The sequence below is a fragment of the Amblyomma mixtum genome, chromosome 4 (genome assembly GCF_055824585.1).
Source record: "Amblyomma mixtum isolate Tamu chromosome 4, ASM5582458v1, whole genome shotgun sequence".
Taxonomy (NCBI): Eukaryota; Metazoa; Arthropoda; class Arachnida; order Ixodida; family Ixodidae; genus Amblyomma; species Amblyomma mixtum.
This window is the reverse complement of record NC_143015.1, coordinates 160363714-160389176: the sequence shown is the minus strand read 5'-3', so window position 1 is coordinate 160389176 and position 25463 is coordinate 160363714. Positions and strand designations below refer to the sequence as shown.

Sequence of the window (25463 nt, the reverse complement as noted above, 5' to 3'; positions counted from 1 at the left end):
ACATTGCCAAATCAGGTTATGCTTTTCTGTGTGCGATCCCAGTCAAGCTGTGCACGTTAAAACTGCAGCGCAATTTTTTATGTTGCAACTATGAAAAAGAGCAGTAACATCTCCTTTGCTGCGACAAGGATTAGTATAGTGCAGCCATGTTGGTTTTTGTGAGCACACGCACCATGACCATGCTGCAGGTGGTAGGTCGCAAGGTATTTAGCACAGAGATAAGAAAGGACTGTTGTGGGGCAGGGGCTACCTCGAACCCGGGCTCTATGGGTAGTGTGTTTGAGCCAAGGAAAGAGGGAACTTGAAGTTTGGGAAAATGATAACAAGTGGGTTTAGTGGCACCTTTGGTGAAACTTATTTACATAATTTACAAACAGTCAAAAACTCAGGAGTCCATGCGTCAAGCGACTGAATGAGCCTTGTCACCAGGGCCCAGAGTGTTTATTCTCACTCTGCACGCTCCTTAAATCCCCTAAGGTCTGCCCCTTCACCAGGCGGTGGCCAATGCAATACATGGCACATTTCTTCAAGATGAGAAAAGTTGCAAAGCATGTAGCAAGCAGAGGCACTCGTGCGAATGGGAGAGGAGAAATCACAAGTCCGTAGCTATTTCTTACTGAGGTGCAACAGTCTTGCAAGCAGCACACCGGTGATTCATGCGGGGCCGTGGGCCACAACTGTGGCAAGCTCTGATTCGAGCCGGCTCCTGTTGGACATGGCTAATTGCTTGAAGGCACCGTTCCCTTCTTCCTCTGTCGTTTGTCCATCGTCGGTTGCTGCCCCAGATGTCCTTCTAGCTGGGAACCTGTCAAAGGGAACCCCCCCGCAAAGAGTGGGAAAATCTCCGCAGGCACTTTCAGAGCCAGGCATCCTTTCTTTTTTTCAACGGGGGTCAACTGATGGTCAAACGCGTCGCCAGCAGGGTTGTAACAGGACATAAACTTGTCTTGCTGCCATTTTCTATTGCACACAAATGCAATGATTGTGAGACAGCACTCTGAGCAAGATTACATACCACTACCTGGCAGTAGCATATTGCACTATGAACTCTTCCCTTGATGGCCTGCCAGCACAGTCTTTCTTGGTGTCCTAATTTCCACAATACTTGAGCCTCTACCCCATTAAGAGTCTAGGCGAAGAAGTCCGCTAAAGATGCAGGTTTGATAACTGCTGCTGCGGTCATCGCTTTTTTTCTTTTGCACACTTGACACAGTACAGTGAGATTCTCGTTCTCATTGCTGCAGACTAGTAACGGCCTTCTCAGAAAGTCTCTGCTCCTTGGCTTCAAACAGTGGAGTATGATGGTAGCAGTGAAGCAGCAGCTTCTTGAAGGCATCAGTGGTTCTGCTGTGAGCACGGATGCATTTATTCTACCGTCGAACAACAGTTACAAACAAAGGGCTTGAAATACAGACGGCGGCATCTCCGCTCGCGGCTGAAGGCTCTCTCCCCGACTCGGCACTCCGAGAGGGAACGCACGGAGACAGTCAGGGTTGACAGGCCACTTATGAGTTTGGCTGTTCCAGGCGGCGAGTGGCTTGCACCTCACATCCCACCCCGCCTGCAAGTCCAAGTCCTCTTGGACAGGAACATTAGTCTACTTTGGCAAAGTCATAGTCAAGCAGTCGCCTGGGTGGTGCACGGTGACGCTGAGGTCGCTGACTCGCTGAACCAGTTGGCTGATCCGGCTCATTGGTCATAAATGGCATTTGCTCGGCATTGTCTTCATCAGGACTCGGGATAGGTTGCACGGCTTCGCATGTGGGTTCCACTAGCACTGGGTCAAAGTACGGAGGGTGGTACAGTTTCATTTGACTTATGTGCACTGTACGCGCATCTGGTGAGGGTGTGGCGGAGTTCGTTATGCGCCGAACGTCGTAGGTGACGGGCGTCCTTTTCCGTGTCACCTGGTAGAGTCCCTTGAACTTTGGCGCGAGCTTTTCAGTTCCGCCAAGTACTGGCTCTTGTCTTCGCACCCAGACAAAGTCTCCGACGTCAAATGAGGCGCTGCGGTGGGTGCGGTCGTAGATTCTCTTGCGGTTCCTTTGAGCTTCCTGAGAGTTACTCGCAGCCTCGCTGCGAAGGTCTGGCAAGTTCATAAGCCTGTCACGAATGTCGGCTGCTTGCGTTGTGCGGACTTTCTGATATGGGAGTTTCGGCAAAAATCCAAACAGAAGCTCGAATGGCGAAAATCCTGTACTTCTGTGGCGGGTTACATTGACAGCGAAAGCTGCTTCATCGAGTTTGGAGACCCACAGTGCCTGATCATTGTTGCACAGTTTTCGGAGGACGGTCACAAGTGTGGCATTGGCACGTTCCACCAGTCCGTTGCTAGCTGCTCTGTAAGCTACTGAGAAGTGTATGTTCACACCATGCATATGCATGAAGTTCTTGAACAGGTGTGATTCAAATGACTTGGCATGGTCACACAAACAATGGTCAGGAGCACCGAACCCCTAAAACACTGAGTGGAGATGTTTCAAGGCATCTTTTGTAGAGGTTGTAGGCACAGCAGTTTCACTGTGGAAGTGTCCCAGTATAGGTGCTGTTGTAAGTGCGGCACGAAGGGCTTCAAAGGCTTGTTGACACTCAACTGTCCACTCGAAGTCAGCCTTTCGGATGACAGCTTGCAGAGGTGCGGCAACTTTCGAGAAGTTCGGGATGAAGCGGCTCTTTTTGTCTTTCTGCGTCACGACAATGGCAGGAAATCCCCAAGGTCTAGATGAAGAACGGATGATGTCATTTTGAAGAAGAGATGCTGTTTGGGCTTCGAGGAACTTGCAATCACTGGCTGTGTAGCGGTACGGTTGCCGTCCATAAGGCTTTGCATCCGGCAGTAAGTTGATCTCGTGCTCGATGCCTTCATACAGGCCAATGTCATCAGGGCTGGTAGCAAGGAGACGTGAGTGGCGGTGCACTATTTTCTTCACTGCTTGCTGCTCTTCGGGCTTGAGTTGGGTCCCGATGATGATATCAGGGAAACTGTTGGGCGTGGATGAACATGGCTCAGAAGGAAATATGCTGCATGAGGCTGGCTTGGCTGGGCTCTTGTAGTCTGCTGGCTTAGTTTGAGACTGGGCTGCCTTATTGAGCTTGCTCCACACTGGCTCGTGTTCGTCTGGTTCAAAATCCACTTGTAGGGGTTCGCTGGTGGTATGCGGTGGGTCAAAGCGAGACAAAGTTGATGTTTTAAGTATCACTGCATTGGACATACGCGGTAACAGTTCCTCTTTGCACAGCACGACAGTGTTTGTAGAGTGTTTGTAGAGTGTTTGTAGAGTTCCGCTTGAGCAGCATAAAACCAGTCCTCTCCCAGAATAAGGGGAAGGGCATTTCTCTGAAGGACTGCGGCTTCTACAATTGCAGAGAGGGGGCATACGCTGATTCGCAAGAAGACAGATCCCTGAGGCACGACGGAGGCTCCTCCTACGACGAGAAGGGGTGGCTTTGTCCACGGCTCTATGCTGAGGTTTTCAGCTAGGCTGGCAGCGAGGATAGTGACGTTCGAACCACTGTCTGGGAAGGCATTGATCTCTCCAAGGCCCTTGACGTGAGCAGTGATAACCGCACACCTAAGCATGGATCCAAGCAAAGGGTCCTCAGTGCGGCCAACACAAGCTGTTGGCGTTTTAGGGATTGTTTGCGTCTTGTCTCGGGAGGGCTGTCCTTTCTCAGTGCAGTTGCTAGCCAGATGGCCCTTTTCCTTGCAGCTATAACATACTGCTTCGCTTAGGTCTTGCCCTCGTCTGTAGGCAGGTGCACCATACTTGGAAGAGATTGCCTCGTACCGATGTTCTTGGTTAGCAGGTGGCAGGTTGGATATTCTTGAGGGCGGCAGCCTTCCACGGTTTGGTTGCTGGTAGGTGCTATTTATAGGTCGGGAAGGCTGGCGGATGTCTGCAGTGCTCTCGGTCGTAGCTGTAGCACTGGAGGTGATAGGATGCGGCTGTCGACTTGAAATTGGCGCGGATGGCTTTGACAGTCTAGTCATGCGGGAGTGGTCCATGGCATGATCAACTTCTGAAGCGATGCTGACGAAATCCTGGACAGTCTTCGGGCGTTGAACGACGATCGCTGTAGCCACTTGCTCATCACGGATGCCCTGAATTAAATATTCGATGTGTTCTTTGTCACTCAATGAAAGTGGGCACCTTCCAATTATCTTGAGCTTGGCGAGAGTATAGGTAACCAGGCTCTCACCGGGGCTTTGCTCACGCGCACCGACAAGTTCCTGCCACTGTATAAGCGACAGTCGCTCGCCGAACTGCGCTATAAGCGCTTCCTTCCACTCTGACCAAGTTTTTAGCTGGTGGCCAGTGATTTCCTTCCAGTCAGCGGCTGGGCCACGAAGTTTTGAGAGGGCGATGGCTAGCAGGGTAGCGGGTTCCCAAGAGGCAAGCTGTTGGGTGCGCTCGAGATCGTCTATCCATCGGGTTACGGATAACCCTGCGTCGCCACTGAACGTCGGAAGCGTTGATGACAAGTCCGGCAAAGTTGTTACGTGCACTGCTCTCGTAGAGGCTTGTGACAGTGTCAAAGCTAGTTGATTTTGAAGGTAGGCGGTCAAAATCTGCATATTCTGTACGGGGTCGGCGCTGAACACTGGCATAGGTTGGAAAAACTGGTCACCTTGAGTTGGAGCGGGCTGCGTCTCGGTGACTGATACAGTTGTTTCCGGTAGCAGGACTCGTTTTGCGGCAGTGTCAGCAAGGATGCGAGAAATAAGTTCGTCCTTGGAACCAGTATTGTCCAAATTGCGTTGTGATAGTTCATCTCGCAAGAATTGCGCTGTAAAACCAGCGAGGTCCGAGGCGGTGGGTTCCTCCCAGTTTATGAGCGGCACGGCGGCGGCGGCGGTGAGACGGGCGTTGGGCTTTGGCTGCTGGTGCTCGACACACGTTGACTCTGGCTTTCGGTGAAGTGGCTTGCGGCTTCGAATGGGCGGGCTACACCGAGGTTCGGGACGTCGACTGCGCCATATGTGAGCACGGATGCATTTATTCTACCGTCGAACAACAGTTACAAACAAAGGGCTTGAAATACAGACGGCGGCGTCTCCGCTCGCGGCTGAAGGCTCTCTCCCCGACTCGGCACTCCGAGAGGGAACGCACGGAGACAGTCAGGGTTGCCAGGCCACTTATGAGTTTGGCTGTTCCAGGCGGCGAGTGGCTTGCACCTCACACTGCCTTCTTGACTACGTCTCTGGCACTTCCATTTTTCGGCTGCCACGGTGGTTCAGTGGTCATAGCACTCGGCTACTGACCCAAAAAGATGCGAATTCGATCCCGTCCGCTGCGGTCACATTTCGATGGAGACGAAACGCTAGAGTCCTGTGTATTGTGGTCGAAATCCCCGGGTGGCCAAAATTATCCGCAGGCCTCCACTACGGCGCCCCTCATAGCCAGAGTCACTTCAGGACGTTGTTGAGGATTTGCGGGGTCGCAGCAGAGCACCAGAGAGAGATGACCAGCGTGGCAGGCTTCTAGTTCCGAACAGCCCGTGCCAGGCAGAGATGGAGTAGCCACGGCAGGCAAGCAGGCAGCTAGAGGAACAGTGTCCCCACGGGGTCGCTACAAGGTCCGGTAAGTTCAGGTCAGGGGCCGGGAAGAGCCGTCGGCTGGAGTGCGCCGGCTCAGGTGGACGAGCCTGGCTGCTGCGCAAGGAGCGAATGATGCAGGGTGCAGAGCTGACAAAGGATATTAGGGCAATGGAGACCATGGTCGGGCCGACACCAACTGTAGTGCTGCCCGCTGACACAAGTGTCATCGATGTTGGAAAGTTGCAGCTGATGTCGATGGGGATCTGACGCGCCGTGTACACGGTCACAAGCACAGGAGCGGCCGAAACGGCTCCATGGACTGACAGCAGCTGTGGTGGGACCGTCGACACAACGATGACAGCTGTGACGATGCCGGAGGAAATTGCTGGGCTCAATGCCAGGCGCTTGGGTGAAGCGAGAGTGGCAGTCCGGAGCAACTGGCCAGTGCTGATGTGCGTGTGGGCATGGTCTTCTGTGGGTGGCTGCAAGAAGGTTGTGGCAGTGACAGGCCGTGGAGCTGAGACGGCTACATCAGACGGCTGGCTGACAGCAACAGACACAGCTGGTGGATGGACAGTTGCTGCACTACTCGGTGTGGGTAGCTCTGCCATTCGTTGGTGAAGGTGGCTCAAGGCAGGCACCAAAGCAGACGCTTGCTGCGACAGTGTCGAGCTGCCAGGGTCAGACTCCAAGAAGTGGTTGACAGTACTAAGGGCTTGGGGTGGGGCCTCTTGGGCAGGCGGTGTGGCCGCCGGGGTAGTGGGGCTGGTAAGTGGCATATGCTGCGGTAGCGGCAATCTCACTTCGCCTTTAGCACGATTGCTCAGGTCAGTGTCTGACGGCTTTGGCGGAATGAGCGATGAGGCGGCAGGTGAGCTTTTGACTGGCAGCGATGCTACGCAGTAGGTTACAGAAGTTGGCGGAATGGGGCACTCGTCGAGGAAGAGCTCGACTGACGGCGGCACTATTGCAGATGAGAGAAGTTGCTGACCGGGCTGTGTCGTAGACGCTGTATCGTCCTTATGGGAGGCAGTACGGCCGGAGGCACTGAACAGGGTGGCGCAAGGCGCATCTGTCGCTGAGTTCGCTGACGTGGCAAAACACGGTGGGCCAGGCACCTCACCGAGCTGCTGAGGGAATGACTGCGGATTTGGGGCCGTGGAGTCGTCGCACAGTGCTGCTAGCGTGTCCGGAGTAGCAGGATGTGCTGTCGGAAGCGATGCGGCAGCGTCTGGTGCGGTCGGTGCTAAAGAAGCTGGGCCGGAGACGCTGGACTGGAGTGGCGGCGAGGCGCTGCTGAGGCGGGCCGGGTTCTGATGAGGGCTGCGTGGGCGCGAGCGAGGCCGGTCCAGGGACAGAGGCTGGCGGCGGCGAAAACGGGTCAGCTGCTTCGTAGAGCGGCGGCGGAACGTAGTAGGCGCTGAAGTCCGCCAAGACGGCCGCACGCAGCTCATTGTATGGCAGGCAGCCGAAGGCAGAGTAGGTGAGCCGACGCAGGAGGTCGGGCGGGAGGATGTCGCAAAGGACTGCGTGTTTAAACGGCTGGATGGTGATGCCGTTCAGGTACATCGCAGCCTCCAGTTGGGCGAACCACCCGCCGACGCCTGCGGGCCGGAACACTGGGAGCGGCGGGTTGAAACTTGGGTCCTGCCAGTACGCCTTGCTAGGATGCCGCTGGGATAGAAGGCACGGTTCGCCGGGTCACCACTGTTGAGGATTTGCGGGGTCGCAGCGGAGCACCAGAGCAAGATGACCAACGTGGCAGGCTTATAGTTCCGAACAGCCCGTGCCGGGTGTGCGCTCCGAGCATGCGCTGTCATTCATTTTCTTCTATCGCGGGAACGCCGATCTCAGCGCATGCGCTTTATAGCGTCGCCGGGCGCTATAACGTTAACCCCATAAACCAAACTTCATTTCTTGGCAGCCGCTGTAGTGGCTTTGGCATTCTGTTGCTGATGTCAAGGTTGGCCCCTGGCTTTGGTGGCTGCATTTCCATGGAGGCGAACTGCAATAATGCCTATCTACCCTGTGATATAAGCGCACAATAAAGAACCCGAGGTGGTCAAGATCTGTAGCACTCCACTACGGCGTCCTTCATTTCCACAATTTGCTTGCCCCGCCATGGTGGATCAGTGGTTACGGCACTCGGCTGCTGTCCCGAAAGACGAGGGTTCGAGCCCAGCCGCAGCAGCTGAATTTCGATGGAGGCGAAATTCCAGAGGCCCGTGTACTGTGCGATGTCGATGCACGTTAGAGGAAGAAGGGCAAAACACCGAGAGGCATTGATTCAGTTTCTCCTGTGAATATTGATTCGGAATCTCTCACCGCCCACCTCCAAGCCCATGAGCCTGATTTGTTGGGGGTATACGTTATGCACAGCCATCAGATGCGCACAATACTCACTGGCAAGCTGCTCAAGACGAAAACTCTATTCATCCCTGCAGTTGCAGACACAGAAAAACCCCAGGTGGTCGAAATTTCCGGAGCCCTTCACTACGGCGTTCCTCATAGCCTGAGTTGCTTTGGGACCTTAAACCCCAATAAACTATTTCCACAATTTGCAATGTACAGTCGGGGACAAAAGTCTCCGGACCACGTGTTCCTCTAACGAAGCCGGTAGCTCTGCTATCGGACAGCGGCTGGAGACCGCACTTGTGGAGATGAAAGAACAAAAATTTAAGTTTTACCTACACAAGTGTGGTCTCCAGCCGCTGTCCGATAGCAGAGCTATAAGCTTCGTTTGAGGAGCACGTGGTCCGGAGACTTTTGTCCCCGGCTGTATCTTGCTCGGCCTTAGTGAAAAAAGTTTAAGTCACCCTGCGAATGACCATCTTTAACCCCCCACAAAGTTCACTCCTGAAGAACCCTTGCTGGTGCTGACAAAATGGGATGTGACCCACACCAGTTCTGTGCAGTTTGCCTAGGCGCTTCACTCTGCATGTAAGTAGTTCGGGAAGGATGGCCCTCTCATAAAAATAGAGGAGACCTGGCAGCATGTTGTTGCGCCAGAACTCTTCATCAAAGTAAATGCGCTGAATATGAATGTCATGCCCTGGCAGTTTGTGGGCTGTGTATACGACAAAATCGCACCATTCATACTCTGTGATGGCAAGTTGGCCCTGCACCTGGTAGTAGTAGCTGTGGTTTTTCTTAAGTGCTGGTTCACCATTCAGCATCTCGCAAAAGAACTTTCTGTCCTCGCATGCGCCTTCTGCTGTTAGCCCCCTCTTAGAATAGGGGCACTTAACCTCAAGAAGCCCTTCTCCTGTTGGCTCCTTCACTATACCATCCGGTGATGCTGCCAGAAAGGGATGGCACTTGTGCACATGCAGGCCTGTCTGTTGAACATCTACCGTAATGTCCAGCAGCCTGCGTGTTTCGATGTACCTCTGAATAGCCACTGCCTCCATTTCCCTGCCATACCGACGGGGGTCATTTTGGGCCAGAGGCCGTTGTGCAGTATATTGGAAGATATCTTTCAAAATACTGTCCACCTTTCTGCAGTGGATTGCCCGCTTGAAAAATGAGGCTGTAATGCGCCCTTGCCTCTCCTCAAACCACCTGGAGTTCTCTGCCTGCCCAAGTGTCTGACAACAAATGTTGTCTCTGTCCTGAGCAGAGATCGGCGAAATTTTTTTCACTTCTATTCGGAACAGCTCTCTGTTCTCGTCGAGGAGCAGGTCTTCTGTGTCTGCAACTGCAGGGATGAATGGAGAGTTTTCATCTTGAGCAGCTTGGCAGTCAGTATTGTTTGCATCTGATGGCTGTGCATAACGTAGCCACAGCAAATCAGGCTCATGGGTTTGGAGGTGGGCGATGAGAGCTTCTGAATCAATATTCACAGGAGAAACTGAATCAACGCCTCTCGGTGTTTTGCCCTTCTTCCTCTTACCAGTGCGCACCTTCCAAAACGGGATTTCTTGTAGTGGCATGGCTGGTGGGCGGCTGTTTCCTGCACAAAATACGTTTAGGAGAGATTGAGCAACATATGAAATCTTCAATAAATGAATGACTTACTTCAATTATGGTAGCCTATTATGGTGCCTATATTAAGCTGAACTTTTGATTTCGGTGTGTTCAAAGCATAAAAATGACGTGCTACCAATGTATGTGCAATGCAGCTGAGAAATCTTATCTGTATTACTTATGCTACAGCTTCAATGTTTCACACTGAAGCTAACTGCTCAACTACGGAGGAAGGTTTAAACTATTTGTTACATTGAAATATTGTGCAACTTTCTCATCAGCATTCAGCATCAAGAGGCTGGTCGGGCTGAGATATACTACAGCTATGCTGCCTCAGTGCTTGTTTGTGCGCTGTAATACGGAGAGCAGAACAGTGAAACATAGTCAGTTTTTTGTTTGGTTGTGCAGTGCGGACACAACTGTTCGCTGTTCAGGCTGCCGTACTGAAGAAACAAATGTCACGACATGTTTTCTGTCACTTGACAATAAAAATCTCACACCTCATTCATTTTGTGATTTCTTGGCTGAAATTCACTCATTGCCATCAATATGAGCATGAAAGACACTTACCTGCATATGGCACAATCCATGCACACTGCTGGTCTGTAGTTGATGGTGTTTTTAAATCCACAACCGCAAACAGCAATGCAGCTATGTGCTGACATGTCTCGCTCAACCTGATTGAGAAGGGAAAGTAACAAAAAAATTGCGTACAATACATGACCCGAAAGTGGCAACTGCACTCGCTGGAGGGAACGTCTTTGCCTGAATATGGATCGGTAAACAGCTTAGAAAATGGGCCAACATAACTGCTCTATTGAGAGATTATTAAATTACACAAGCACGGCGCACACGAGAGTGAAAGCAGAACAAGTTTTATAAGCCGAAGTGATGCATTAAATAGGATTTTGTTTTAGGAGCAGCATGTTCCCTCGCTACGGTGCAAAAGCCAGCTGCTCGCCGGTTGTCGCGCGGCCGGGTGGTATCCCCTTGCGAACATGTTCACATGCGTGCGGGCAGAACAGCTTCAATGTAAAAAGGTGCTCATTTGCGCCTGTACTCGCCAGTTTTCCGCGAGGAGTGAGAGCGTAACGCAGTGGCCTAGCGCAAGCATCGTCGTGCACTGTTACAGTAGTTGAAGGAAAGTACTTACCCTGCGGTACACTCGCAAAAAGCTTGCACGACTTGCAGTGGCTCTCGGCTCAGCATGACCAGCTGCTTGTAGTGCCCGCTCTTCATGGAAGGGAGACAAGTACTTCTGAGGTACACAGCCTCTTCTGCACTCAGCCACTGCACGTGCCTCAGATACTTGTCCTGGAGGAAATTCCAGCCACGGCGCATTTGCCGCTCGCACAACCCGGCGTCCACAGCCTTGAAATGACGTTGTACGTCTTCTTGGCTGAGCGCGGGCGCATCTCTGAAGTTTGAACTCCAGTTGTTCTCGCTGAAAAGGCTGAAGAAAGTCCTGCACGTAGGTGCCTCCATGCTGCCAGCACGACCACACACGACCACACACGACGCAGCAAAAACTAGTTGGGAAAACGGCGAAGTGGTGTTGGTGTGCAAAGAGTATCGCGCATTTGCAGTGCGGCTTCGTCTATGACGAAAAAAAAATATGCGGAACGCGGCGCGAACTCAAAAACTATTTCGCTAGCTGACAACACACACGCTTGCTTCGTACGCTCAACACACAGAAAGGAAAGGCGTTTCTAGGCTTGCCCCCCAACTCGGTTTGCCAGTGGCGGCCGCTAGAGGGACACCCCACTGGAAAAAGGCCCATTGTACTTTGGCTAGTAACCATGCAACCAATTGAAGGGATCGTATAGTGATGTTCCAAGTAAGTGGGACTCAGCTTAGTTAATTGCTTAATTACCCAATTAGCCTAATTAGCTTTTCTAGTCAGGCCATATCAATAAATAAAACTGATTAAGAAATTGGTCGAGCTCAGGAATCGAACCCCGGTCTTCGGCGTGAGAGACGAGCATGCTACCCACTCCGCCATGGCTGCTCGATGGTTTGGAATGAACAAAGGCGCGTCTAGTGAATACGGTGTCTTCACTCACTCTCATCCTCCTCCATTCCCTTCCCGCGAGGTTTAGGTGTCCACCGACAAATGAGAGACAGATACATTTCCTTTCCTCAAAAACCAATTTACTGACGAGCGAGGCGTAGAACCGAATGGGCGATGGCGTTCTATGGACTCCTTGGCAGCGTTGCAAGACGCTGTCGCGTTCCACTCTTAGGGGCATCAGTGACCACACTTTAGGTCAAAAAAGTGCCCCCCTGAATTTTGTGAGACAGTTACTGCGTAATTTCCTTTCCTCAAATACAATTTTCATTTTCTTCATTACGGCTCCTTATCTATCTTCTTTCACTCCCACTTCCTCCCTTCCTCTACGGTGCGGTTCAGGTGTCCACCGAGATGACAGAGAATTACTGCGCCATTTCCTTTCCTCAAAAAGCGTTGCGTTCAAAGGGCAAGGCATCGCGCTGTACGGGTGGTGTTCCGTGGACTCCCTGGCAGCGCTACAACGCGCTGTCGCGTTCCACTCCTAAAGGCGAAGCTTAAGCCCCATTAATTAGCAGTTAATTAGTATTCAGGCATTAACCAGTAATTAACCATTAATTAGTGATTTGTCATCACTTAGTAATTAGTACTCAATTATATGTGACGCCACCGGTGCCACAGAAACAGCGAAGGTGGTGCGGAAAAGGCTTCCGCCTCTACCCACTTTAGACAGTCAAAGTGCCCCTTGAATTTTTATTTATTGATTTATACAGAATACCCCTAAAGGCCCTCGAGAGGGTATTACATAGGGGGGGGGGCACAGGCAATTGAACAGAATAAAACAAAACCACAAATATAAAACAAACAACAAAAGCACAAATAAGACACTTTGGATAACATAAGTAAGCAAAAGAATCAATCAAAAGCACAAATAAGTCACTTTACATGACCTAAGTAAGCAAAAAGAATTAAAAGAATGGCAGCGCGGCAAAGAACGAAGATTACTGCAGTATTAAAATTATACAAACAGAACACTAATACAATGAATGTTTTTAGTAAGAAACCCTGCAAAAAAGGAAGCCGTGAACAAATAAAATAACAATGTATGCGAAGAGTTAAGCAGTAGTTATTGAAGATATAAGTTTAAAATATTTATCAGGATCAGTGGTGGTTGCGATATGTGAAGGCAGAGTGTTCCAGTCAGATATTGTGCGTGGTAAGAATGAATGCGCATAGTTAAATGTTCACTATGCGCATTCATTCTTACCACGCACAATATCTGACTGGACTGCACGTGAAATAGCATCGTGGGTATCTGTTCTCGCTTCGGCGAGCGCGGCTTCGGCCGCTTATCTGTTTTTTGAGCCGCGTCCGTACCGGCGGACGCAGTTGTTGCTGCGACGCGCGTCTTTTCTTTCCTTTTGTCTTTCCTCTGATCTTTTGACTCTCCTCTATCTGCACGAGGCAGCTGCGGTGGCTTGGCTCGAGCCAGTAGCAGGCCCGTGCAATTTCCTTTTCATCCTTCTCTCAGTCACAACAACAACAACTGCACGTGAAACGTATAACTTTAAAGGGATGATCGCGGCGGTCAAAAATCGAAGGAGGCAAAGAAAAAAAGTCGTTATGAAGTGATGGATGATGATAAAGTTTATGAAAAAGTGATAGTCGTGCAATTTTACGGCGGAGACATAAATCCTGGAGACCTGCGCGTTTCTTTAAGGCTGTGATGCTGGTGTTACGTGAATAATCGGAGTAAATAAAACGAACGGCGCGGTTCTGCAATGATTCAATGTTATTTATTAGGTAAGATTGGTAAGGGTCCCAAATAGCCGAGGCATATTCAATTTTAGGTCGAATTAAAGTGGTATAGGCATGAGCACGGAGGTGAGGAGGAGCATGCTTTAGGTTATGTTTTAAGAGACCTAATGACCGATTAGCAGATGCAAGCATAAGGTTAATATGGTGGTTCCATGCTAAGTCTGAATGAAGGTGAAGTCCTAAGTATTTATACGTGGTGACTAGCTCGAGTGAGCTATTATTTAAGGAGTATGCTGTTTGAATTCGAGACATTCGGTTAGTAAAAGACAACAATTTAGTTTTTGAATGATTAAGTTGCATAAGCCAGGCTGAGCACCATGCTGTTACTGAATCCAGGCTGTTACTGAATCCAGGTCAGGTCAGGTCAGCTAACTCTCTAAAATGAGTGACTTGGCGCCAGAGAGGTGCAGCGGGCCATGTACCCCATGTTGCGGCGGGTGCGTGCGCGCATGCTCGCCCAGGCGTGCGTGGACCTCGTGTCGCTGGAGGAGCACCAGTTCCTTCGGCGCTGGTCCACCCGCTTCATCGTCGTAGGCAGGGGCCGTGTTACGGTGCGGCCCCTGCCGTATTAAGTGTGGAGCGCGTGTGTGGTACGCGTTGTTCGTGCGCGGGTTTTTGTGCGCGGTTTTCAACCCGGCGTGCTTCCCCGCGTATGGACCCACTAGAACTTTCTTGGACACTTTCTGTTTTTGGACACTTACGTTCCCTGTGAGTGTGTGTGCATGGGGCGACATCAGTTGCCGCAATGTATCTTTGTTTTTGTAGAGGGACGGATGTCCCTTTTTGATCGAGAGTCCAAATAAACTTCTTTTATGTTTGAGGACATCTATGACATCGTTTCTAATGCCCACCATTTCTCCGAAGGGCCTTGTCACTGCTGTCGCTGGTGCTACTCTGATGGACCTGGTTCAGCTGTACGGGTCAAGCATGGCAAGCATCTCGTATCTCACCACCACACGTGGCGTCGGCTCCCTGCTGGGGTCTCTGCTCGGTATGTGGGAAGGGCGAGCGTCGTCGTATTTACTGCGTTATTATTACTTAATTTCTTTTAACAGCAATTATTACCCTCAAATAACTGTTCGTTGATCAAAGCAGGACTGCTTTTAGCGCACTTATAGCCCGCGTGTTGTCAGGTGATATCTGATATTTTATTGTTATATTTTATACGCCTTGGCGATTTCCGCAAAAGTCGATTAAATTCATTTTTTCAGCATTACAGTGTGAGTCACGGTTATGCCTAAGGAGAAAGGTCGATTCCAATGTTTGTTTATAGCAGTTCGTTTACATATCACAGGCGGAAGGGATAAAACATAAAAATGATACAAAATACACAATGAATACGAAATACGGAGAAAATAAGCACGCAAGACATTCAAAAAAACTTAACAAGCAAATACCAAGGCATTCTGAAATAACGTCTTAGCAAATTTGTGATATGCAGCTAGACATGACAAATACAACACTAGAGGGATACTTACAAAAACTGCTGTGCAAATAAGAACAATATATTATGAAATAGCTTAAAAACAAAAGTTTAAGTAGCATCTTCAGTTGTTAGTTAAAAGAAGACGTGGTGCACAACACGGTGAGATTATACGTGAGCATAATAAAGACTGCTTGGGTTTTTCCTTCAGCTGTTGTGAAGTACACGAGGCGTTTAAAAACTGTTCCTTGCGAGATGATTTTACTATTAGATCTATCGAAGCCAGTTGTTGCTCATATTGGTTTCCTTTTTAAATTTTATATTATGACTTGCGAGATTGTTGTTTGAAGTGTCCTGTGCGATGTCAGTGCACGTTAAAGATCTCCAGGTTATCCAAATTATTCCGGAGACCTCCACTACGGCCTCTCTTTCTATCTCTCCTCTTCCACTCCCCCTTCTTCCCTTTCTTCATAGCGCGGTTGAGGTGTCCACAGAGGAGTGAGACAGCTACTGCGCCATTTCTTTTCCTCAAAATCCCCTTGAATTGCTTTGGCACATACTGCCAAGCGTATTGATTGAGTGTTGATGCAAATATCGACTTCGTAACAAAGGGATATCATTTGTCTTATTCAAAGCATTTCTTTTGCAGGAGGGAAGATGTACGACACCTTTTCATTTCATTTCATTTATTTTACCCTCAGGGCTTTCGCATTACCTTCAACACACAAGTGATATCATTCCTGGCAACGGCGGTTATTTGTGTCATGGTGGTCATGACACCACTCTGCGGATACCTGCCGATAGCACATGTCGTACAGTTTGCACTAGGACTTAGTGCGGCTGCATTTGGCACCGGTAAGCGTCAGATGTTCATCAATCTTAAACGTCAGTCGCCGAAAATAAAAGCCATATAGTGCAAGCTACTGAAATGCGTTACTAGTTTCTTTATATGTATTAATTCCTCTCACGATGCCCCATAAAAACTACTTGTTCGTGCGTTGCTGCGGTAGCTAAGTGGCTATAGCGTACGGATGCTGTGCCCGACGAAGCGGTACAGACTTTAGATGGACGCAGATGTAAAGATGGCCGTGTGGTGTGCAGTAACGTGCCTGAACTTTGAAGAATAGTAGTTGGCTGAAGTTAATACGAATCCCTACACTTCGGCGTCCCCGCTAGACGATGGTCATGGATTTCTTGATCGTTAATAACCCGGGAGGTAGAAGAATAATCCGGGGTTCTTTACTGCCCTTTGTATCATAGCCAATAGAAACGTTGGGAGGCAAAACATTGTTAACCTTGGCTTTTAGTGCATAGTCATGCGTGTAACAACACGAGAACTGCTGGTATATGAACACAGTTGTCTGCTACTTGGCCCCGTTTGTGGCGTTTTAATGGCCACTGTCATGCTTCCACTGCGGCTAGTTGATTTAATGCATTTAAGCATTTGCCTTAGTTATGGGTTCAGTGACTGATTGATTCGAGAGGAACATGTGAGGCTTTGCATTTAGCATCCTTTCTTAGTTGATCACAAAGAAAAAAAGTCGTTTCAGACGAATTATTTGTGAGAATTTGAGTTGTTGTAGGAAGCAGGTTCGCCTTTCCTGCTCAGTGTAAGTACCTATAAATGCGCCTGAAAACCTTTCGAAACTTAACGTTTTTCTCTCTAGACTTAGTGAGTTCTATCAGGTAAGCGTCCCCTGTTTAAAATCTTTTAGTCTTGCTTGATGATTCCACACATGAAAGCTCGGCCTACTGGAGCGCATCGATTGCTTTGTTTTTTTTTTCTCATTGTATGCAAAAAAGACGTTTTTGAGATAACAAACATGCCATTCTTAGACCTATGTTCTATGTTAAACCATTTTTAAACCTCTTTTTTTTCTGTCGAATTCCTAACCCAAGTATATGTGTCATAACATATCTATTGAGAGCTTTAAGTTAACAAACTACGATACCCACGTTAGTAATCTCAGCGTGAATCAAGTTGTAATAAAGCTCCAAAAACTATCTACAGCAGGGAATAAGTAAACAAAATGGCGCCGTGACGAAAGCTTCAGAAATATTACGTAAACCACTTGGAAAATTACGCTTCAAAAAGTGACTGGTCTCAGAAGCCACTTTTCAGGTGGTCGCAAATGGAGGCGCCATCTGGAAGCGGCCAATAAAAGCTGCTACCTTCTATCGCCAATGTCTTCTGAAAACCGTTTTTTTTCTCCTTTTACCCCATAATTAATCTCTCTGACAGTTATATCTGTAAATTATTGTTCTTTCATCTCCTTCACTGATTTTGTTACCAGGCGGTAGCACGCTTATCAGCAATCTCGAAGCTTGAAACTTGAACACAGTTTACGTTAGTGATCATGGGCATCGCTGCAATTCATAAACACCCGAATTTTAGACAACTCGAATCATCGTTTCTTGACACATTAACCCGATGGGAAGCTTCGCAGGTGGTATATCAAAGCTTTGGAAAGAAACTAGTTACGTGCACTCCTCATCATCACTGCTTAGCGGTCATTCAGGTACAATTTAAATTAGCGAACTATGGAGGTTTCCTAAACTTCTAGAGTAGCTTCTGTGTTCAGCCTTGCAAGTAGCTCTAAAACTTTCGCACTTATTCACTTTCCCTCCATTCCCTGCTCGGAGGAGTTGGGGGAGTCTTGTTGAATTTGAATGCGCGAAGGCAACACGGAAGCCAGAAAACCTGAGTCGTAGCGAATCGCTTCCAATCAATGCAATTAAAATTTTAATGTCCAACAAAGGTTCAATTTTTAGGGCAACATAATGAAAGCAAGGGGCAAGAGTACATAAAAAAAGTAAAATCACTTTCTTCGGTAGGCAAGATCGATTAGAAACATTAAATAATAGGTCCTGTGCACGGTCTTAAAGGTGCACTAAAGAGGAATCTGAAATCGTCTTTTTACCACGGGAACTCTATCTGCATCCTCCGAGCATTCTTAGAAACTTCGTAGTATTGCCATGTGTGGCCGACTTTCCTATCAGATCGAATTAAACGTCCCGGCTCCCGCCTTTTTTTTTGAACTCAACTTCGAAAAGAGGAGGAGTCAGCCAACGCGACGAGTTCCTGTCGCCAATCGCGTGGCGGCTTCGCTTTTCCTTTTATTTTGTTTTTTACGTTTCCATGAATAAATAATTTAAGTCGCAGACTACACAGCCGCAAATTAGGACCGCGAGAATAAAAATACGCGTGGACTCTTTGCTTTCGACGATCGCTACGTATCACTCCGCCGATGACAGATCGGCAAGGCGCCACGCGACTGGCTGAAAGACACTCGACGCACTGGATGACTCCTCCTCTTTTCGAAGGTGGGTTAAAAAAAAAGGCGGGAGCCGGTACGTTCAATTCGATTTTACAGGGAAATCGGCCGCACAGGACAAGAATTCGAAGTTTCCTAAAATGCTCGGAGCGTGCAGGTCGAGTTCTCGCGGTAAAAAGCCAAGCTCAGAATCCTGTTTAGTGCACCAAGCAGCCAGAGACACGGAAATTCAAGTGGACATACTAATCTTCACATGTTTTTACCGTGCAGGCGCACATGTCTGGATCATCAGGATGTGGCCGAACAGCACACCCGCGCTGCAAGCTTATCACCTGGCCTTCGGCATTGGCGGTCTTCTAGGTCCGTTTATCGCCCGGCCATTTCTATCGTCCAGCGTCGGAGGCAACGCTACTTCAAAGTAAGGGACTGTCTTCACCCTGGGGCAAGATGACAGCAGTTCTGACACCAATGGGTTACTGCTGGCTCCGAACTATACAGCAGCCACGAATTCCTCTGGCGAAACCCACATATATTACGCCTTTGGAATCGTCGGAGCCTTCTATTTCGTTGCGACCGTTTCGATGATTGCTCTTTACCTCGTCGACAAAGCAGACTTCAAGCCAGAAAAGGCACAGCAGATTGCAAACGAAAGCAGTGCAGTTGTGGAGCGACCAGCGAAGGACGTCTTTTTTAGTAGGGCTGTCCTAGCAGCCATGTGTATCTACTTAGGCTTTTACCTAGCCTTCGAGACTACAACTTCTCAGATGGTGGTGACGTTTGCCGTTAAGAGCGATCTTCATTTCTCTAAGTCCATGGCTTCTAGCGTAGAGTCCATGTTCTTCCTGTGTTTCTCAGCGAGTCGGCTGGCTGCAGCTGTTGTCACTGTCAAGCTGCCCTCCTTCTGGATGCTAGTTATATCCCATGCCATTCTTCTACCCACCGCAGCTATGCTCACAGTGTGGGGTTCCAGTATTGGCACAGTCCTCTGGGTCGGCATTGTTCTTAGTGGGATTGGTGACGGTCCAGTTTACGCGGCCATGATCTCCTGGATTGCCGGACACATAGAATTCAGCAACAAAATGATGTCGCTAGCTGTTGTCACAGAATCAATCAGTTCAATGTTAGCACTGGTTCTTGTCGGTCAGTTCATAGACAAAACTCCCAACGTCTTTTTGTATGTCGGTATTACGACCATTTCGCTATGTACAGTTGTTTTCTTTTTCATGTACTATTACCTGCAAAAAGGCCCTCACTTAAGCAAAGACAAAGAGCTCCTTATCAACGAGGCTGATAAAGAGCCCCACGGGGAAGTTTTAAGATAATAATTAGTCAGATTAAAGCAATAGTTGTTTCTTAAACTGCTGACAATGGCGAGCACCTTTCGCTATTGTAAGTGGGCTGTCCAGGTTCGAAGACACCATTGCGTGTGAAAACTGAGAAAGAATCACTCTTCGAAACGGTCTGGAGGAGTGAATTCCGCATTTTCCGTGTAATGAGCTAAACGTTGACGCAATACACGAGTCATGCAGCCTTCGTGCGGCTGTACATAGCTGCTTACTTTCACAACTGAGTAGGTAGAGCCAGAGTGGAAGTTACATTTCACACAAACGATCACATCTTCAGAAAGCTATCAGAGGAAACGAGCAGCCATGTTTACGAACTTGCTGCGCGCTACAGGACTTCTGCGGTAGCCACTCGAAATAAATAAACATTTTCGGACTTTCTTACATACAATTACAATTTATGCACCTTTATTTGTTCTTACAAAATACATTCAGAGCATTGTTTTTTTTGTTTCGTGTAACTGACATGTACCTGAAAAGGTTTCACTTTCCGCGCGCTCTCTCTAAACTCCCCACTGCCTTATGTACGGACTTTAAAGTGAAGATAAGACATATTTTGAAAACATTGATTGGATGCAAAATTCGTTTCTTCTTTTCCTCGATATTTGTGGAAGCGAAAATCATTCTATTGATCTCGATTGCGTTTTGTCTTGTTTTGTTAATCATTGATGCCTTTTCACATCATCTCGTCTGTTTACTCTGATTTAATAACTGTGGGATACATATTGCTACGACGAAGAGGAAGAAAACTAATCACCTACCGCTTGTAAATAAATGTAAATAGTATTTCCCCGTAACATCTTGGTGGAGGTGCTGGGTCTTATTACGCCAAGATATCAAACTGATTTTTTGAGATTAAGAGCAACGACGTACTGTGCACAGAACAATGAACGACGGGATATGTACTAAAATACCTAAACGGCGATTATTTTGAGTGTTTTATAGATTATTCGTAGTTATAAACACGTCTTTTACGAACCGTGAAGTAAATATCTGAGTAATGGCTACAAGCTGCTATCACTGTACGGATATGAAGGAGACAGTGGTGGCATGTTGCGCCGTGCTGCCCGCCTGCTTGGGACCAAATATGGTGTCGCTGCAGCATCGTTCTAAGAGATAGTTTGCTTTAAATGGCAGCATTAGTATTGAATTCGCATATTATCATCGATACATCAACGAATAAGTGACAGATGTTACAAGTTTTTCAGAAAATTCCGAAATTTTCCAGTGGTTCAAGGTAACTGCTCTATAACAAGGGAGTAATTGCTCCTTGGCAAATCAAAACTATACAGCTTTCTCCGAAACTTCGCAGTTGAAGAAAAATGAGTGTGGAGACATTTCTGCTGTTGTACTTCAATATAGACCGTCGAAAAAGGATAAGTGGAATGTATAAGACTATAGGCAGACCTGCTGAAGCGGAATTTGCCATTGTATTGTAGCGAGTGAGGGAAGGCTCTGAAAAGAGATCCGAAATCGCTCTGCGGATTCAGCAAGATTGGGCACACTAACAAGCTGCCATTCTCGGGCTCCGTAGAGGAATGTTTCCTTCCGGAACACGATATCCTAACCGCGGGAAAGGGGCTCTCAGCTATCGTGCTGGAGGACAAAAAACAAAACGAAAAAACAAGCAATGACGATAGAAAGTGTCTCCTTGATTGAAGTACTTTCTCTTTATATGCTGTTTGTGGCCAAGATGGATGCTGATTTGGTCGGAACCGACTGCCATAAATCATATTGCTGGGCGTTCTGAAACGAATTCCGGGAGCTTTGCTTGGAGCAGAACGGTTGCCGCGCTTTTTTGTGTCGCTGGAAGAGGCCAATCGCCGTACATGGCCGGGAGAATTGCACGAGAAGGGTAAGCCAATGCGGATTGGGAATATTCTATTACCGTACTTGTCCGAAAGCTACTCGTGGTTCAGAGGTAGGCAGTATCGAATGCGGAGTGAGACTAAAGGATACTTGTGATCAACTGTGAACAGTGTTAACGAAATACAAACACCTGTGATTAGGCCTTCAAGCTAAACATGGATGACACGTATCATACTGAACACAAGATTTAACTCCCGGAACAACTACAAGCCAGTATGCGAGATGTCAGTTTTTAGGATTTCGAAAGCGCAGTTACCGTCGGCGCTGTGGCCCTAGAGATTTTAGCTATTTCGACTAGTTATATACACTGGAGGGGGTTGCTCAAAGTTCAAGTATTTTTGGCGCGATGTAGGCAAAATTGATTGGGCCACAGCGCCGAGGGTAACGGCGTTTTCGAAATTCTAGAAACTGGCATGTGTATTACCTACGGTCGGCTACATACCTGTCACTAAATAGAGAAAATAGCAGTAATAGTTGAAAGGTTAACTGCCGAATGTTAGTTAACAACATACTACTTGGCATGACTTAGCTGTATTTCGACGCGCTTCATCGCTGACAATCGCTGTGCCGACAACAGCGGTCTTGTAACTCAAAAGTCTACTTTACAAAGTTGCCGAACAACTTACGTGAAACTCCTGTCATGCCACACTGCTAGCACATGCCACACTGCTATCATTTCATTTCGCGATTTAGGTTGAATAACGCAATTCACCAAGGGTGAGTAAAGTTGCCTCACCCAATGGGTCCACTGCACCGTGCGCGCGCATACCGCATCAGCCCTCACTGTGATTTTTAACTTCTTGCCTTTGACACCGTACACTTTACGGGCGAAACCTCCATTGCTCCTTGCAGCTTTCACTCTGCAGTTACACGCACTTCCTCTCACTCATCGTTATCTCTAATGTTGCGTGAAAAAGCGCGCTCACTGAAAGGAAACCGACAGAGACCCTTCGGCGGATTTCCTAAACGATCACCTTGAAGATTAGTCTTACGCGAAAGCTCCGGACGGAAACCGGTTCCTGGCCGTCAGGAGGTACGCGCCGTGTTGCAAGGTCAGTGTTTGGTTATTTGCAGAGGTGCGCTTGGTGTTCACTAGTCGAGCAAGCACGACGTCTTGGCACGTATAGAACTAGAGATCAATAATATTGGCTGCCGCTAGCTTTCCGTATTAACAAATTGTCTTCTCTAACAGAAGGTTGGAGTGGTATGAGACGCTTTATTGGTCGCTATTTCCATGCCTGGTGTACACTCTTCATGTGACATCGAGATGGGGTGTGAATTTCAATGACTTGCTAGGAATAGCTGGTGGCTTTCAGGGCCCATCCAAAACCCAGAGGAGAGGTCCCGGAACGAGGCCGTAAGAAGAAACACTAGGAAATGGAGCTTCTTACGAGGCGCACGGAGTCATGCGGAGCAGCAATCCTCGCGCTGGTCGTGCTCTGCGGATTGGTAAGTGGCCTGCTGAGATAGTCGGTTTTTCTTTCTCTTGATTTTTTGTTAATTTTTATCTTTAGTGCAGTGCTTTGCTTCGTGGGGCTCAGACTACACCCCGTAACCTCTTAAGCGATTCTTGTAACCCGTGAAGATTACGGTAGTCTCCTCAAGCGATCTTTAAATACACAAGCCCTCTGTGATTTTCAAAAGGAAAACAGGAAACGCTGCTTTCTTGTATGCCCTATAGCTGCCTGTAATAGCTCCGCTAAAACTAAAAAAAAGCACGTATACCTTTTAGCATTTGCACAGCAGTAGCCTTGTCAAAATACGTTTTTCAAATGCTTGTCAAAATACACTTCTCAAAAACGCCGCCGCGGTGGCTCAGTGGTTATGGTGCTCGGCTGCTGACCCGAAAGACGCGGGTTCGATCCCGGCCGCGGCGGATAGAATTTCTTTGGAGGAAAAATTCTAGAGGCCCGTGTACTGTGCAATGTCTAGTAAAGCTGAGATCTGGGCGAGTTGGTATGCATTCATACTGGTGAACAGCGCAAAAAAGGCGGGCCGTTGTCCCGCCTTTTTTGCGCTGTTCACCAGTAAGAAATCTGTGCGATGTCAGTGCACGTTAAAGAACCCCAGGTGGTCGAAATATCCGGAGCCCGTCACTACGGCGTCTCTCATAGCCTGAGTCGCTTTGGGACGTTAAACCCCATAAACCAAACCAAACTTCTCAGAAACTTCAACTACACTGATGCAACGTGCAGCGAACCAGCAGTGGAAGTCATCAGAACACGCCGAACCAGGCCAACGAGTCCGCATGCGTCGAAAGTGAATATTAGGTGTAGTAGTTCGCAGCCTTGAATTGATTTTATATGACACTAACTTGTGGCACAAGAGCGCACCACTGCAATGGTTAGACAGCCGCTTAAATGCTGGGAGGGGGGCTGACTGTTCTTTTTTGCATATATTATGTATTCGCCCCTCCTGCTTGGGCCTACTGTAGGCCTGCAGTATGTTCTAAATAAATAAATAAATAAATAAATAAATAAATGAGTGGCTTTAGTTTAGTTTCTTCACAGCCGGTATTGAAAAGGTACTGTAGTATGGATCAGTTATTGCAGCGGCTTGAAATATAGCCCACAATCTAAATGCTGTCTTTAAAAATCAACGAAATTATCCACCTAAAAACCTTTATGGCGCGTTATTTAGCGGGAAAAAAGGGTTTTTCGGTGTCTTGACGCGAGCGAACTCACTGAAATCTCCGCAGATTTGAGGAGCAGGGCATTCTCTAACCGCGTGAATCGATGTCGCCAGGTAGCGCTATAGAATAAATTTGTTGCCAGAAACGCCCATCCCGTTAACTTTATAGGCCAACTCTGCATCTCCACTGCAGAGGGCAGTGGGGGGGGGGGGGGGGGGGGGGTAAGGGGGGAACCTGTATTGCGAATTATTAGTTCTCCGGTTCCGGTAGGGTATTTTGTTGGAAAGCACTTAAATACCAACGCATGAATAATGATTGCAGGAAAATAAGCTCTGATAATGATCCTATATATGCTTCTAATAACATGGCGAACGCGGACACGTACGCAGTCTTATACGCCTGCAGCTGTTTTCAATTCAATTCAAATAATTTATTTTCACCACATATTTACATGGTTGGAGCTCTCGGGCAAAAAGCTGCTCGGGGCAGCTTGACGAGGCCCAAGAGACCGTAACAAGGTAGAGCGGTGTCGACATATGATTAAATATAACAAAAGAAAAAAACAATATTATATTCATTGTTATATACAAGGAAAAACACGGCTGGTGTTACAATATAAAAACTGACTGTGTACTGAAACATAATACATGTTCAAAAAGACCGCTGTAAACGGCATAATTACGCAAAGACGTCAGTATTTGATAACAAAACACAATGTGATGATGGACCGACATTTTAGGATTTTATTGTGCGTTTAGAAATCGTTCCCGCAAGTCGCTTCTTGTGGGCCTAGCATCAAATTTATACTTGTTTAGCAGTGAGGGGAGGTTATGTTTCAATGACTGCTTCTTATAATTTGTTCGGAAACGAGGAACGTGCCAGTTTTCTGTGTTTCGTGTAGATACGAGTGGTTCGTGGCGTTGTAGTGAAGCGGCGGCAATTAAAAAGTCACGAAATGAATTAGACAAAGAGAAGTATGTACGCAAAATCCGGAAGTCAAATAATGAAAAGACAGGAATGAGCTTATAGGTTGCGAAAAGTAGGTCAGTATGTGCTAAGTGTTCGTGATTCCCGATGTATCATGTAATCATTTTCTGGATTGTAAAGATTTTTTGTTTATTTCTATTGGTTGTAGTGCTCCAGACAAGGTTACAGTACAGGACAAGGTTACACGTTTTAACAGAATATGCTCTCTGTCTCATCTAAATTGAACGTCTTTGCAGGTCAAATATTTCCTATGATGAATGCGAGGGAAAAAAAATCCCTTTAATGTCTTCTTTCCTGCTCAGGTTACATTTATTCGAGTTAAGGGGAAAGCTGCGTCGTGTGCACTGTTCCCCAACCAGCACAGCTAATTGGCCCAATATTGGAATTGTATTGGAAAAGGCCGGCTCTACAAAGGAAGAGGGTGAAACCAGCCATTGCCAGTATTGGGCCCATTACATGCCTTGTTCGGGTTGATCTATTGCACTAGTGAGGATCATAAAAGGCTTGAAATTTTTTATTGTTCTCAACACTGACACAGGGGCTTTTATGCTGGATGTTTGGCCCAGTAAATGTTCCAGACAATGTGCTAATGCTAGCTTACTG

General features: G+C 47.8%; 1 pseudogene across 1 annotated transcript in view; it reads left to right on the top strand.

Moving 5' to 3' along the window:
- Positions 1-20228, top strand: part of LOC149349010 (solute carrier family 60 member 2-like) — a 28432-nt pseudogene extending 8204 nt beyond the window's left edge. The window contains exons 2-5 of the transcript XR_016282539.1: positions 14196-14322; positions 15404-15419; positions 15467-15609; positions 18300-20228. The product of XR_016282539.1 is annotated as a solute carrier family 60 member 2-like (transcript). The remainder of the gene's footprint in view (positions 1-14195; positions 14323-15403; positions 15420-15466; positions 15610-18299) is intronic.
- The last annotated feature ends 5235 nt before the right edge of the window (positions 20229-25463 follow it).